This window comes from Tympanuchus pallidicinctus, unplaced genomic scaffold (assembly GCF_026119805.1).
Source record: "Tympanuchus pallidicinctus isolate F22 unplaced genomic scaffold, pur_lepc_1.0 scaffold15, whole genome shotgun sequence".
Lineage (NCBI taxonomy): Eukaryota > Metazoa > Chordata > Aves > Galliformes > Phasianidae > Tympanuchus > Tympanuchus pallidicinctus.
The window spans coordinates 32,440,121-32,454,517 of record NW_026294669.1 but is presented as its reverse complement, the minus strand read 5'-3'; positions in this window follow the sequence as shown (position 1 = coordinate 32,454,517).

The following is a 14,397-nucleotide window of genomic DNA, read 5'->3' as shown; positions in this document are numbered from 1 at the left end:
AGGATTCTCTCCCACTTCTACCTCAATGTAGATTTCCAAACCAAAGCTAGTAGAAGAGTTAAAAAATGAGTTCATTTCTTCCCACTTCATGGGAAAGAGAGGGAAAGAGAAAATAAGCACTTCTGGTGCACTAAGTGATCATTTATCTTCGTTTCCTTGTAGCCCTTATGAATGCAATTGCTGTACTGAACTTGGCACGCTGCCTGTAACATTTGAGGACTTTGCTGCCTTAGCAAAGTGTCTCTCCTGAATTCATTCCATCCACAGGTTGCTCCCGAACAAAGGAGTCTGTCCTTTTTTTACTGCCATCTAAGGAAGCTCACAGCATAATAGGTACAGAGCCCCTAGCTTTGAAAGAACTTCCAGTCCCCTCTTGGGAAACACTGTAGTTGTAATACATTTTGATACTGTCATAAAGACATTTGGAAAATTCTTTCAGTTATTGTCTGTGCCTGATGTCCTATTAAAAACCTGAAATCTCAGTGCGCGCGCTTGTGCTACAATTGCCATGCCAAGGCATGCCTAATGGCGTTACCCAAGTTCAAGGCTGTTATCACACCAAGGAGAAAAAAATCCCAGACTTGGCTTTCCTTTTCCACTACATACGTAACTGAAGGCATAGTAACCATAGGATTTGGTTGCCAGCTTCCCCCATAAGCAACTATCTGTCCTAACATGTCCAGTTAGCTGCACCTTGCCCATCCTTTGGCCTCTCTGTTCAACCCACTGCTGGGATCCTTCAGGTGCTGGTCACATCTGGAGGAGGGAATATACTACCAGATGTCTCTTATACAGACAAAGAGAAAAAGAAGAGTGATCTGCATTTATTTCAAAACATTCAGGCTTTTCCTTGATAGCAGAGAGAAGTACTTCCTTCAGGTTTAAACTAATGAGAGGAGATGATACTAGCTGAAGTAAGATCAAGAAACACAGGAAATCCTTTGATGTTGCAAAGACAGACATGCTATTGCTGTTTATCTAAGTACTTGGTAAATTACGCTTCATAAGAAAGGAAGCGCTTCAGTCAAGGGTATTTTGTATAGGCAGATGGGCTTTGTTTCATTTTGCTTAGCCTTGAAACAATTCGAGACTTGCTGGTTTTCTTTTTATTTTAATTGCTTGTAGGGGGAAGCTGTCGTGAGCCATTTGGAAAAAGGCACTTTAAAGGAATCTCAGGAAAGGAATGAAAAGGACTATTGCTTCTAACTTCTACTTTGGCAGAGGAAGGTATGGCTCTCGTGGCGCTGTTTCACGGTCAGGAATATGAAGGCAAAACAGCTCTCTGCACACCGCCAAAAAGTTGCATACCCAATTTAGCTGCAATAGTGTTTACACAGGCTTGTGACAGTGAGAACATACTGTGATTGAAACGTGTTTTACTAGCTATACCTGACATAAGGCACAAAAAAGATTCGTGCAGCCTTAGTAATCCTATACCTTTCAGTACCACATCTTCTAGTAACAAATACTCCAGATACAGTTCTGCAAGAAGCTCTACAACAGTTTCTTAACCTAAGCATCACTGCTCGTGAGCTGTGGGACCAGCTGTCATACATACATTCTCTTGTCTTTAGACCTAAAATAATACATTCTCCTTTTGTCAAACCCTTACAGAAAACCCAAATACATCTACATCCACGCCGCTCTATAAACAGTCTCATGTCTGACAGGAAATATTATGGCCAGGAAGAACTGGCTGTAAATGAAGACCTTACAATGGTCTCAGAGAAGAGAAAATTTATCTTGATCTTTGTATGATGCTTTAGTGCACGCTGAACAAAAAAAGCTTACCTATATTCAGAGAATAAAATGAAATATACTCCAGAGATAGTTCCCTTAGGCTACTATCTCACTGTGGACCCAAACCAAATGCAGACTTCGATGCAGGAGATGACGTTGCCTGTATAAGTGCCAGTCTAAGGGGCCTCCTAGTACAGCTAAGAGCTACTTCAACATCCACTGAATTCAGCCCCACTTCACAAGAAACCTATGTGCTCCTTCAGACAGGCTTGGTTTTGAGGTCACCTTAAAATAAGACACAGAACACCGCATTTGAAAATGTTTTGGTATCCATGGCCATTGCAGCATTTTGACGTGATCACCTGGCACGTGGTTAGCCCTTATTTCAGCTCTCAGTTAACCCAACGTGATAGATAGCACAACTGCAGAAAACAAGCAGTATGACACCTTCTCAAAATTGTCTAAATATATAGGTAGCCCACTGGCTGTTTATTGCGGCATGTCAAGTTTCATCTCTCCGCAAGACAGCATTTCCCCCCTCAAAAAGGACAAACAAAACAAACGCTAATACTAAATAAAAAAAAAAAAAAAGAATGGCAGGCAATTTAAGACAAATGTACTTTTCCAGCCTTTCTGTGATAGCTTTGTAGCTTGGGTGCAGGGTATGGGGAAACAAGGCGGCATATTCCACCAGCAGCTCAGGGGATTTATCTGGTGGAACATCAGACTCTCCTCCCACACTAGGCTCCTTGTAAGGAGGATCCATCTCTCTCCATGGACTGCCAGCAGCAGGCAGGCACAGCACAGGTGTACTCCAACACTTGGTTACTGCCTTTGATCTGAGCGAACCTAGGGATCTGACATCCAGTTGTCTAAAGGAAGAGGATTTTTCATGGCATCGTGACCCTTTTCCCATGACTCGCACCACCCTTTTCCATTTCCTTCTCCCATACTCCCCCAATGGAAGCTATGCACATCTTCAAAGCAGGCAGGTAATATTGACTCAAGTGCCAATCCCAGTTAGACTGATGAAACAAAGAGGAATTGTGCTAAATTATACTAGAACTGCATTTACTGCATGCAAAAAGATTCATTTAACTAGGCAGAGATGAACTCTGTAGGCATTGCACGTTTACAAGTCCCTACAGTTCAAGCGGTGGATCCCATCCACCACCTTTTTGGCTACTGTGTGAATCCCTTGTTGGATAATGACTTCAGAATAAACATACAAACTATACATGCATATTAGAATACATATTCTGAGATGAAGCCGAAGGCAATCGGAAGGCTGGAAGCACCTCTCTTACTAAGAAAGATTGAAGGATTTGGTCTTGTTCAGCCTGGAGAAGAGAAGGCTCCAACGAGACCTCACCATGTCCCGCTGGTACTTGAGAGGAGCTTACAAGCTGTAAGGGGACTGATTTTTTATACCATCTAATAGTAAAAGGACAAGGGGGAATGCCTTTAGCTTCAAAGAGAGAATATTTAGGTTAGATATTAAGAAGAAACTCTTATTCAGAGAGCGGTGAGGCACTGGAACAAGTTGCCCAAAGAAGTTGTGGATATCCCATTCCTGGAGTTCAAGGCAAGGTTGGATGGGGCCCTGTGCAGCCCTGATCTAATGAGTGGCAGCCGTGATAACAGCAGGGAGGTTAGAACTAGATGATCTTTAAGGTCCCTTCCAACCTAAGCCACTCTGTGATTCAGTCCATCTCACACTGGTGAAAACAAGCTTTCAGCTCTGGTTTCTCCCTTTTACCTTCAGGGCCACAGCATCGCTTCAGTCACAGGAACAGTCTGAACCCCAAAAGGAGGTGGAGGGAAGGAGGCTGCTCTTTCACCAAAGAAGCTCAGTGGTCTGGTCCACAGCACAGCCTCACAACTCACTGTATCAGCACAGCAGAGAAGGGAGAAACAATTGCTCACAAGGGGAAAAAAATAGATCTGTGAGGCCAAGAAGAGGAGCATACAGAAAAAGCATATATCAAATTCTAAGTGCTACAGCCATTTCCACCCTGAGAAGCTGAATGCAGACTCCAAAGCGCTCCAGCACAGTAGCAGTTCCCATTCACTCCAAAGCGTGCAGCAGACAGGATGCAGCCAACTCCCACGCCCAGCATCTCCCTGCCTGCATCATTTCCACCCCAAACCACTAGAAGGCACAAAACCCTAAAGAACAGTAACCTCAGACCAGCTGCCTCAATCCACGAGATGCAGGACCACACAAGGGCTTGGGTGCTGCACTGAACAGAACAGCTCACCTCTTGCCCTGAGGAAGCGAGTAACTCTAATCCCTTTAACCTCAAGGTAATCGACTACGCAAAGAATGATTTATATTACATATGCATTGCCCAAGTATTCCTGCTCTCTATCTTTCCCTTGGGGGTGATATGTTTTTTCCCCGTACGTTAGCTGGCTTTCACTGAATGTATTTGTATTTCTCTCAGCAAGAGGAAGTAGAAAAGATCCCAACAGTGTAAATTTGTGGGGAAAATAGTGGGTGATGATCACAGGCAAATGAGAAATCTCCAAAACAGTGGCTGTACGTAAAATTAATATATTTTGTTATATATAAGTACTGCCTTCCAGTAGTTCAAAAAACATCTAGAAGAGTGCTCCGTCCAGAAGAAAAATACACCTACCCCTCTACAATGACAAACTCAGATGGTACCAGCTAGGGCGGGATGCAGCACTGCTAGCAAAACAGAGCCACAACTGTGCGTGCCACAAAGAAGGCATGGTACAACAAGATTGAGAAGATGCACTGCGGGAAGGAGGGCAAGGTGAAGTGCCCTACACTGGGAGTGAATAGCTTTGCTCCAGGAAAGCTGCCCTTGGAGCTCACCTGCCCTCAGAATTACCTCCAGGCCCCGGAGGAGCAAGTAGGGCTGCTGGGTCACTGCCCTCAGTGCCTCCTCTGGGAAGAGCTTTCCACTCAGAAAAGCCTAGGGTACTTTCAGATCTGCAGAGAAAATGACAGTGCAAAGGCCTTTTCTCCCATTATTGTTCCAGCCCTCCCCAGCCTTAAAGGAGGGCCTTCACTGCACACAACTGTGATTTTACAAAACTGACCAGACTCCAAAGAAAAATAACACCAATCAATATCACCCAAAATAACCTCCAACTGGAAACCTCTATAGGAAACCAACTGCATAGGCTGCACTAAACCACAGGCAGATTTATTTGCCTTGCTGATACGTTTTTTGAAACAGTTCTTACAAATTCCCAGATGAAAAAAAAAAAAAAAAAAAACAACCCGACGAAGAGAATTCTGTAGCAGTAAAGATTGCAGATGGATTCAGCATTTCTTCGGCTATGTAAGCTATATACTCAGTAGGCTTCATTCTCACATCAGTTTTGCAGCACAGTGTGAAAAGAGGCAGAGCTCCTGGTGTGAAGGGGGGTGAAAGTGCATTTCAGGACAAACTGTGTGCTTCCTCCGCTGCTTAGCTCCATCCTCAAGAGCCCCTCTGAGCTCCAAGGCACGATGAGGACCGTGCTGACAGCTTTCTGACTCAGACTCTACGTTTCTGGGCAGGCCACACGCCTACACCGCACTGTACAGGGCTGCATATCTCACACACATCACATCTGTCTCTGTGGGATTGATCTCTCACCTTCACCGGGATAGCAGCCCCTCTGAATGAATCTATGTATGCTTTAACTCATGCAAACGCAATCCTCAGCTTGGCTCTGGGGAGTCTTTTCTGAAGAGGAAACTGTTGCAATTCCTTCAGCAATAAGGCATAATGTTACAACAACTTTTTTTTTTTTTTTTTTTTTTTTTTTTTGCTGAGCCCCAGCAATTCCCATTAAAAGGACTTTTGTGAGAGCTCTGATACTGCACACTTTGTCCCCATATCACCTTCCCCATCCCTGATAGTGTCCCTGCTACCTCCCCGGGCTGACAAACCTGCTGCTCAGTTCCTCCTATTTTTCAGTGATCTCATCTCACTCCAGCGCATCTTGATGCTACGCTACTGTAATCATAGGGATTAGGACAACGACGAACTCAGCTGGTCTTGCTGGCTTCACACACTGATGGACTTGTTGAAATCTACTGCCAACGTGGAAGCTTTACTGCCTTTAAGCTTTTAAGCACAGCCGTGATAGCAGCACTGTCTGCAAGGTCTCACACACTCCCTACTTAAACAGGATAGAATCTACTGAGCCACACCACTTGTTTTAATAACACGAGAGCCAACTCACAATCTAATAAACATCCTTATAAGAAATCTGCACCTGGGTCCGGCCATCCCACAGTGCTACTGCCTTCACACCTTTTCACTGTCTGGGCTTTGCCTCTGGCTTACAGAGCATCTTTTAAGTGACTCTTCATATCCCCTTCTCCATCCAAAACACTTCAGGATGCTGTGTGCTCCTGCCAGCCCACAGAAGTGTCAGAAAGTCTCAAGCTCCATATTTTCCTTAGAAACATACCAGTCCGTTTGTCCTTCTCCCATTTTTTTCTCTCAAAGATAATTTGCCTCAGTCAGACAGAGGGTGTCACAAACTGCAGTGCAGAAGTGAGACTCGCACAAATGCAGTTCCTTAGTCTTGCTTTGCTGTGAAATATCCCCAAAAACTCAAGCAAACATTCACAAGAACACACTGGGAGGAGCTTTCTTCCTGTCCAATGCAAGAAGCAGTAGGAAACCAGAGTTCTGTTTTCTTCTTTCTAGGCCTTGATACTGCGCTACTTCTAATCCTAGCTGGCTGATACTTACTGAAAACTACATCAAAGTAATTCATTCAGTGAACCACGATCCTTACTTTAACCGGGTGGAAAATTCAACATTCGGTAAGAAAATGAAGTCCTCTCTTCTTCCTTTCTGAAACTCCAGTGTTAATCACCAGCCCAATATAAGCAGCACGGCTAACTGAGCTGACTCAAAGCCATTCCTTTCCTCCAATACAGATCTTCATTCTAGATCTATGTCTTCCTTTAGTATTTGCTCTTCGTAATGTTACAGGTTAATGCATGTAACATAAACCCAGAGGAAAACAGAACTCGAGTAACCACTGTCTGCAAAAATGAAGATCGTCACCTCATTCCAACTGGTCCCTGCATAGTGCCTACGTGGCAATGGACAACCATCCTCCTAATTGATGCTTTTCTGAAACCTGACCTCTATCCCCAGCTTTGGCCAAAACATACCTGCATGGATAGTTATTCAAGCCTATAAAATATCATTCCACATTCTAACATCAAGGTGCAAAAAACTATAAAAAGAAATGGCATCCTCTCCTTTGGAAACCGCACATGTAAGTCAGCAGAACACAAAATCCATTCCCCTGTCCCGTTCCTTGTTCTTCAAAAGACACGGCAACCCTTGCTATCAGTACAAGCTAGGAGATGTAAAGACAGAGGGTGGCCCTACCAAAGAGGACTTGCTGGATGGCAAGCTGGACATGAGCCAGCAATGTGCCCAGGTTGCTCAGAGAGGTGGTGGATGCCCCATCCGTGGAGATGTTCTGTGGTTCTAAATGGAGGACCGCTTTCAGAAAGCCGTACTCCAGCTGCCCCTACAAGCCCCAAGAAAATCATAACATGTTATGCAGCTCCTGCATCAAAACTTATCTCAGGATGCTTCCTCCTACCAAACATCACAGCTCTTCCTAATTCCATGGGTCATAAAATAATCAGTAGGAAACTGCACGCCTCGTCACTTTCTAAATCCACGACGAAAAACATACCCAGGTAAGGAGTGTCCCGAGAAAAAAAGCAACCGAACTGCTTCTACAAAGGCTGCTGTTCCTCTAAATTGTACCATGCATGGATGAAATTTGTTCTGCCCATTGCTGTATTTTAAGAAAACCGTATTTCTAATTACAGTGAAAATCATATTCACGATAACAGTATCTTTATCTAAGCCAAAGTAAAACCACGTGATCTTATTTAGCAATAAGAGCGTGTGTAGAAAGTGATCGCATCTGCTCTCATTCCACATCCCTAACCATAACCCCAGAGGAAGAAAAAAAACAACAAACCAACAACTGGTTCAGCCCTGCAAAAGCTTACAGGAGGTCATTACTTCCAGAATCTCTGGGTTTTGTGCTATTTTCACAACTGGTAAACTCATTGCCAGGAAGACTCTTTGTGTCTGTCTTGGTGGAGGAGCAACTCTACCTTCACCCTTAACTCCAGCTGCTCCACGACCACCAGTCTCTAAAACAACAGCAAGAGACAAGTCCAAGAAAAACAGCCCTATTCACCGCAACTCTGAAGAAAAAATGTAGACCTATGTATCTATATTCATGCATGTTTGAAATAAATACAGAGAGAAGGGAGATGAAAACATACATATATGGGGGGGAAAAAAAAAGTGCAGCTTTCTTTAAGAACACTCGATCCTAACCCTTAACATCAGGTAAAGTCCACCTAAGCAAACAGTTGTACCGTTGATGATGTACTTTGTATAAAGCCACCCTCCCTTATAAATGCCATTTCCCAGCTGAGCTGTTAGGATCACAATAAGAACTCCTGATTATTTTTTTTTCCTCACTCCCTTCTTTCAGAAACTCTAGCCTTATCATGAGGGGCACACAGGAAACTGGCATCCACCACGACCCTAGAAAAAGCTTCTCTCTCCTCAATGCTCTGAGTGCTGTAGCTTCCCTTCTGAAGTCGTACATTTATGATACTCCTAATCCTAATATTTTGATCCATTTTCCACTGTAACTCTAATCTCAGCAGATTTCCTTTCACCCAGATTCAGCCTTATTTGAGGTTGCTGGACCTATAGGACGGAATGAAAGCTTCTTTCTGAAACCCAAAGAAACCCAAACTCAAAGAAAGATCACGCTATGCTGGCTGGCCAAGTGCTACCTCCGTCACAGCTGTCCCAAAGACACTCCTCTACTCCTTCTCCCCAATTCTTCCTCCTTTCTCATGACCTGGCAGCAATTAATGCTGCCTTATTACTAAAACTTCAGGCTAATGCAATGGCATGTTCTGCTGCAATGCCAAACACGAGCCAGTCTGCTATGCTTTGGCTCAGAGATACCTGATGGAAACTGGGTACTCACACCCAGGGTTTATCATTCAGAAAAGGCACAGGAGGCCCTCCTAGGAAAGCCAAGGTGCAAACACTGGACAAACGTCTAGTCAGAAGTTCTTACAGGTTCCATAAGTGCCAAAATCACGGTTTCAGGTAGAAGAGGTATTTGATTCACACACTGCATGTGAGATTAAGGAAAATTAATTTTCCGGCATTAGTTTTAAGGACTGTGTGAATACAAAAACATGGGAATTTGCATAGCACATAAGTAATTTCTGGCATCTAAATTTTCTGGCAACTTCTAAAAATATCTTTAATAATGACGATTTTTTATGCGCTGCAGCTTTTTTCTTTTCTCCATAGAGGTCTGAAAGGCCCTGAGAGATCTTTCTCTGTTCTCTTCCTGCTAATTAATTAGATTTTAAAAAAATATATCAGAAAAACAAAAAGCAAAACCCAACTCTTCCCAGAATTATTTCTTCAGGACTGCAATCAGGCTGTTATTCCTCCAGCAAGCTCTGCGAACCAGGAGGCAGCTGAGCTTCTGAGAAACATTCCAGTTTGCATATGAACGTGGATTTTGAAAGGTAATGGGTTCTCATCCGCCCCAGCAAATCAGTCTCAGATAGGAGCAAATCTTATGCTGAGATCTGAAATTTTTTTTCCCAGACTAGCAAGATCTCACATGGTTCAATAACTGTGTTTTAATGCAAGCCCTGGTGGTTGAAGTTTCTGATGCCTATGGATAAAAGAGCTCCATCCTGAGGTTTTCCCATGGCTTGTAACTCCTGGATGGCTACGAAGGGTTTTTACTGCAATCTTTATTTGCACTGGAGGACGCTTATCCCTTCCCTCCCCATCATTCAGCTGTTTATATTCATTATGCTTATAGGAATATGTTTTTTGAGGCTTCTGATTCCTTGGGAAACATCACTGAAACAGTAAAAGTTATCATGGAAGAAATGACAAACTCTTATACGTGGAGTCATCTAACAAAAGAAACCGGGCTAAAAGGGCAGGGACATATTTGGTATGATTTTATAGAAAACTGCAAGGCAGAAGTAAGAGAATCTGGCCCAGCCCTCAAAACTTGATCCAGATGTTCCAACTGGGCCTTATCTCACACCAGAAAGCCACAAACCACAGGTCATGCCAATCAAAAATGTGAGGAAGTCAAGTTTACATTTGGGACACATCAGTTTTTTCGTCTGCTGCTTCACTGATGCATTGTGGACGCTGCACACAAAATGGCAACACTCCATCGAAGATTAAGCAACAAAGCAAGCCAATGTATTGATGACTACAGTCAATTCATATATGAACATTAAATGTGTTTTTCCTCTTTAGGCCTCTCACCCTCACTTGGGATTAGCCAAGGGGCAGCACAGATTGGATATTCAGATACATTTCAGTATCTTCACGGTTTTGCAGCTGAAGTCATGCATAAAAGGATGGAAAACACAGCACAATTTACTGAAATAAGACCCCGTGAGCACCGAGGAGTTATTTTTAATATTCCTAACACATGAAGTCTATGCTATAAGGCATTTACATAACTCTTCTTTGTTTAGTACCACCTCCATCAGAGCATAAGTTCTTGCAGCTCTCTGAAAGTTCTCCTTCAAAAGCTGCCACTACAGAATCTGTAAAACCTACAGTTGTTTAAGAAAGAATAAAAGACTTGACCTCATCATACCAGTGTCTCAATGTAAATGACTTTTTTTTTTAATCAGAATTCGACTCCTTGAACTACTTTTTGATGTTTCCCAATAAAGCAACCTAACAAATGAACGAATGAAGTACGTTGGACATTATTTCTCTTTTACCTTCAAACTCATTTACAGACCTGTCCAGTAGCGATCCCAATTGCCAACACGTATTACAATTTGCCTAATGATAAGCAAACAGAGCTGAGCTCTACTGCCAAACTGGTAAGGGCTGGTGTCACTGCCACCAACAGCAATTTACATCAGCCATCCGTGTGTTAAACTGCCACTAGGGTACGCCTAAGCTCTTGCCACAGGAAGTGCTGGGCCATGCAGCACTGGACTGCTGAACTGCTGCTGAACTGGACTGCAGAAAACAGCAGTCACCTTTGCTGAATCCTTTGGAAATGCTCCTTGTCAGGAACTGACAAATGATCTGAACTCCCCTGACTGATGGTCTCCAGATCAGATTACCACAGAGGGAATCTCACAATCACACGAGATTCCAATTATTTCTCTCCTATTCCTATCCAAGCTAAAGGCAACTTCACTAGCTTGGCTTTGCTGGAAGCCCTCCTCCTAAACGCAGCACTCTTTGCAAGGAGCTCATTTCTTTCACAGCAGCTGAGTTCCCCAGGCCAGCCCTGACATCCCACAGCTTCTTCCCAAGCTGCAGAACACCCTCCATTTCAGCCAGTCTGTTGTAATTAGACTGATTTACTCTGTTATTTTTATTCCCATGCTAGTCAGTGAAGCGTCAATTTTAATAAAGCAGTTCCAGGGTTCAGCTCTACTCATCATTCAGCATCTTCAGCCTCGTGCTTAATGTGACCCCTTTCAGCTACACCTGCTGATTCCCCATGAAGTCAAGAAGTTCTCCACACATCACATCCCTATAGCACGGAGCCACTTCCACCGCTTTTCTAAGCACCTTCTACACCAGTTTATCTCAGAATTCAAACAAATTGTTTATTTAAATGTATTTTACTTTTTGGCTATTTCACACTGGGGACACGTGCAGGCAGCATTTCCCTTTTTTTTTCTTTTTTTTTTTTGAGCCAGGCTGACTTATGAGATTCAAGCAGTATGAGGAAATCTTTTCATGAGACTGATCTGAATTTTGATTATCTAATAAAAGGTGGAACGGGAAACAAAATTGGTTTGATTTGATTTATAGTCTCTGAACCATGCTGCAAACATAGCTCTCCTTTTATGCTCTCAAACCGGTTCCAATTTATTCCCATGTGTTGTTTATGCAGATACATTTAGTGAATAGTTTATCAAGTGATTTTCAGATTGGACTTGCTGCTTAGAGTTATTTTACATAAATTGATCACCAACTAACGGTTTGCTAATCTGTTCAGTACACATGCTCCAAAGGGAAAAAAAACATCACAGTCTTATTTCTGCTCCATCAGGTCATCACAGAAGACATCATACTGGCAGGAGAGGAACTAAGAGCAAACACTGGAATTCCAGAAAGATAATCCTTAGTAATAACCAAGGCACTATTGCTCAGTGGGGAAATTTGCTTCAGTAACCTAGGCACAGCAGGTTTTCTATTACGATATAGGAAGACTGAAATCAAAATTGAGAGTAACTGTGCTAGATGTAGCACAGGAACAACCTGTTCCTCAGACAACAGCATCTCAGTTTACAGAACACCGGACATGGAAGTGGCAAATGACTTGATATCCAAGAGTTGTCCTGAAGTCCCAGGGGACACCAAGCCCTCTTGGCATCTTCCTTGGATGAGCTCCTTGCCCAGCAGCTTGGCACTGCTGAAGTCCAAAGGGGAAAAGGCACAATCCAGCCCCGGCACCAAGAATGGGCAGACACAGCTTCTTGGGACGCTTCTCCAAGCTCAAGACAGTCCACAGAGAGATCTTGAGAGCTAAACAGAAGCCTTCTGAAAGCCAGTGATCTAAGAGTAATGTTTTAATTACTCAAATTGTAAGAAATACAGAAGGCAAAATACAATAGAGGTGACTCTAAGAAATATCCATCTTCTAACCTTATAATATACAGTAAGGAACATTACCATAATAAGCTCTGAGGAGATACAATGAAAACTATTACAGCTCCAGGAAAGACACATAAAGATGAGCATAACAATTACCTGCCTGGCAGAGAAAAAGGAAGAAAGGTACATAATTTAGAGTACTGCTGTTACTGGCTTTAAGGCAGATATATAATGAAGAGTATTGCAGTTACCTAGTTCTGACAGAGATATAATGGCAATCATTAGTTATCTAGCTGTAAGGAGGACACGTAATGTGCAGTATTATTGTTACCAGTCCCTGAAAAAGAGTAAGAAAGAGGGGGAGAGAGAGGACGAGAAACCAGGACGGTTACTGGGCTCTGGAAGGCAGAAATTACGGAAAGATTTGCTGGTGCCCATAGCTGTATTTTATGGCTACTAATTCACAGAGGAAGAGGCAGGGGAGAACGGAAAGCAGTCTGAGTTATGTGGTACGAGGCCAGACTTCCAGCTGGCTGCAGCTGATAAAGCTTGCTCACATTTGTTGTAGCCGCACCAACTTCAGGCCCGCAAAGAAGGTAAGGAGGGGGAGACAGGCTGCCCCATGAGACAAAAGCTCCCCAGTCCTACCAGAGTTACACATGGACCACGAGGGCTTCCTGGGATGTCCCGTCAGCTCTCAGCCCCCATCTGGCTGTTTGGAAGCAGCCACCTCCAAGACAGAACCCCAGCACTGGGAAGGCAAGAAGCATCGCTTTTGTGTGCACTCTTGGAATCAGGCAGGGGGTCCGGGGCAAGAGAAAGGGATGGTAACAAAGAGGGCCTAGAGAGAATGGAACCATGGTCTTTGAGAGCTCTGAGCTGTGCAATGGAGACACGCAGTATATCTTTCTTTTGCAGAGAGACAGATGCCTGGAGCTTCCTGTGGCCTTCAACGTCCAGCTCTTCTCTGCATGAAAGAACTCTACCCACCCTACCACCAGGCCAAAGGGACAGTAAAAAATAATAATGATTAAAAAAAAAATAATCACTTATTCCAAATCAAGACGCAGAAGAAGTTAAAGGGAAAAAATAGGCAACTCAACCAAGACTGCATGAATGAAGAAAAACCATGAACTGTCTCCTAACAAAATATAACGGCACAGCCAGTAAGTAGCCCACCTCTCTGGTTGCCACAGCACTCTTGTTTGTTCTCATACCCGCTCTTCAAATTGTAGTTCCAAGAGTTTAATAACTGCTAGGGCTAGAGGACAACTCGAGTGCAGTCAGCGTTCATGTTAGCTCACTGGGGGCAAAGTCAGGTCTCTGAATAAATTCAAGGTCAAGGAATTCAGGAGGAACTTCAAGTCAAACTAGTTGTTTTATTCCTGTTATGACCATTATTTACTCCTCATTATTTCAGGAAATTATTTCAGATGCAGTCAAGATTCAGTCACTGAATCTCGTGGCCATTAATCTGTGATGTTCCTGTGGAAAGACACTCTGGAAACCCAACTGTTGCTCACACACAGCACGGCTGCTCCAATCAAACCGTTTCTGCAACATCAGCCTCAATCAGGAGGCAAGGAGAGACGGAACAAAGGGGGAAAAACAAGGAATAGGGTGATGGGTGGGGAGGGAGCACTTGCTTACTTTAAGCCGTTCTCAGAGTAATCAGCACCATCAACACTGGAAAGAAGGGTTTCTCTTCCTCTAATAACTCAGTTCAAACTTGCGTCCTCCCAAGGAGCAGAACCATGTATCACCCAGAGATTTCTAGCCAGCACCCCATGGAACATCCTTCAGCAGTGCCTCTGCCCTTTCTTCCAGCAGCACCTCTGCTGAGCATTTACACTGTGCATTAATAAGCAGTGCCATTATCACCAGAGAGCGGCTGCTCCTCTGCACAGCAGAAACCAGAGCCTTAGGTTTGATGCCAGTGTAATCACATGCATGGATGTGGCTTCTGGATCCCTATGCCAGAATAGGC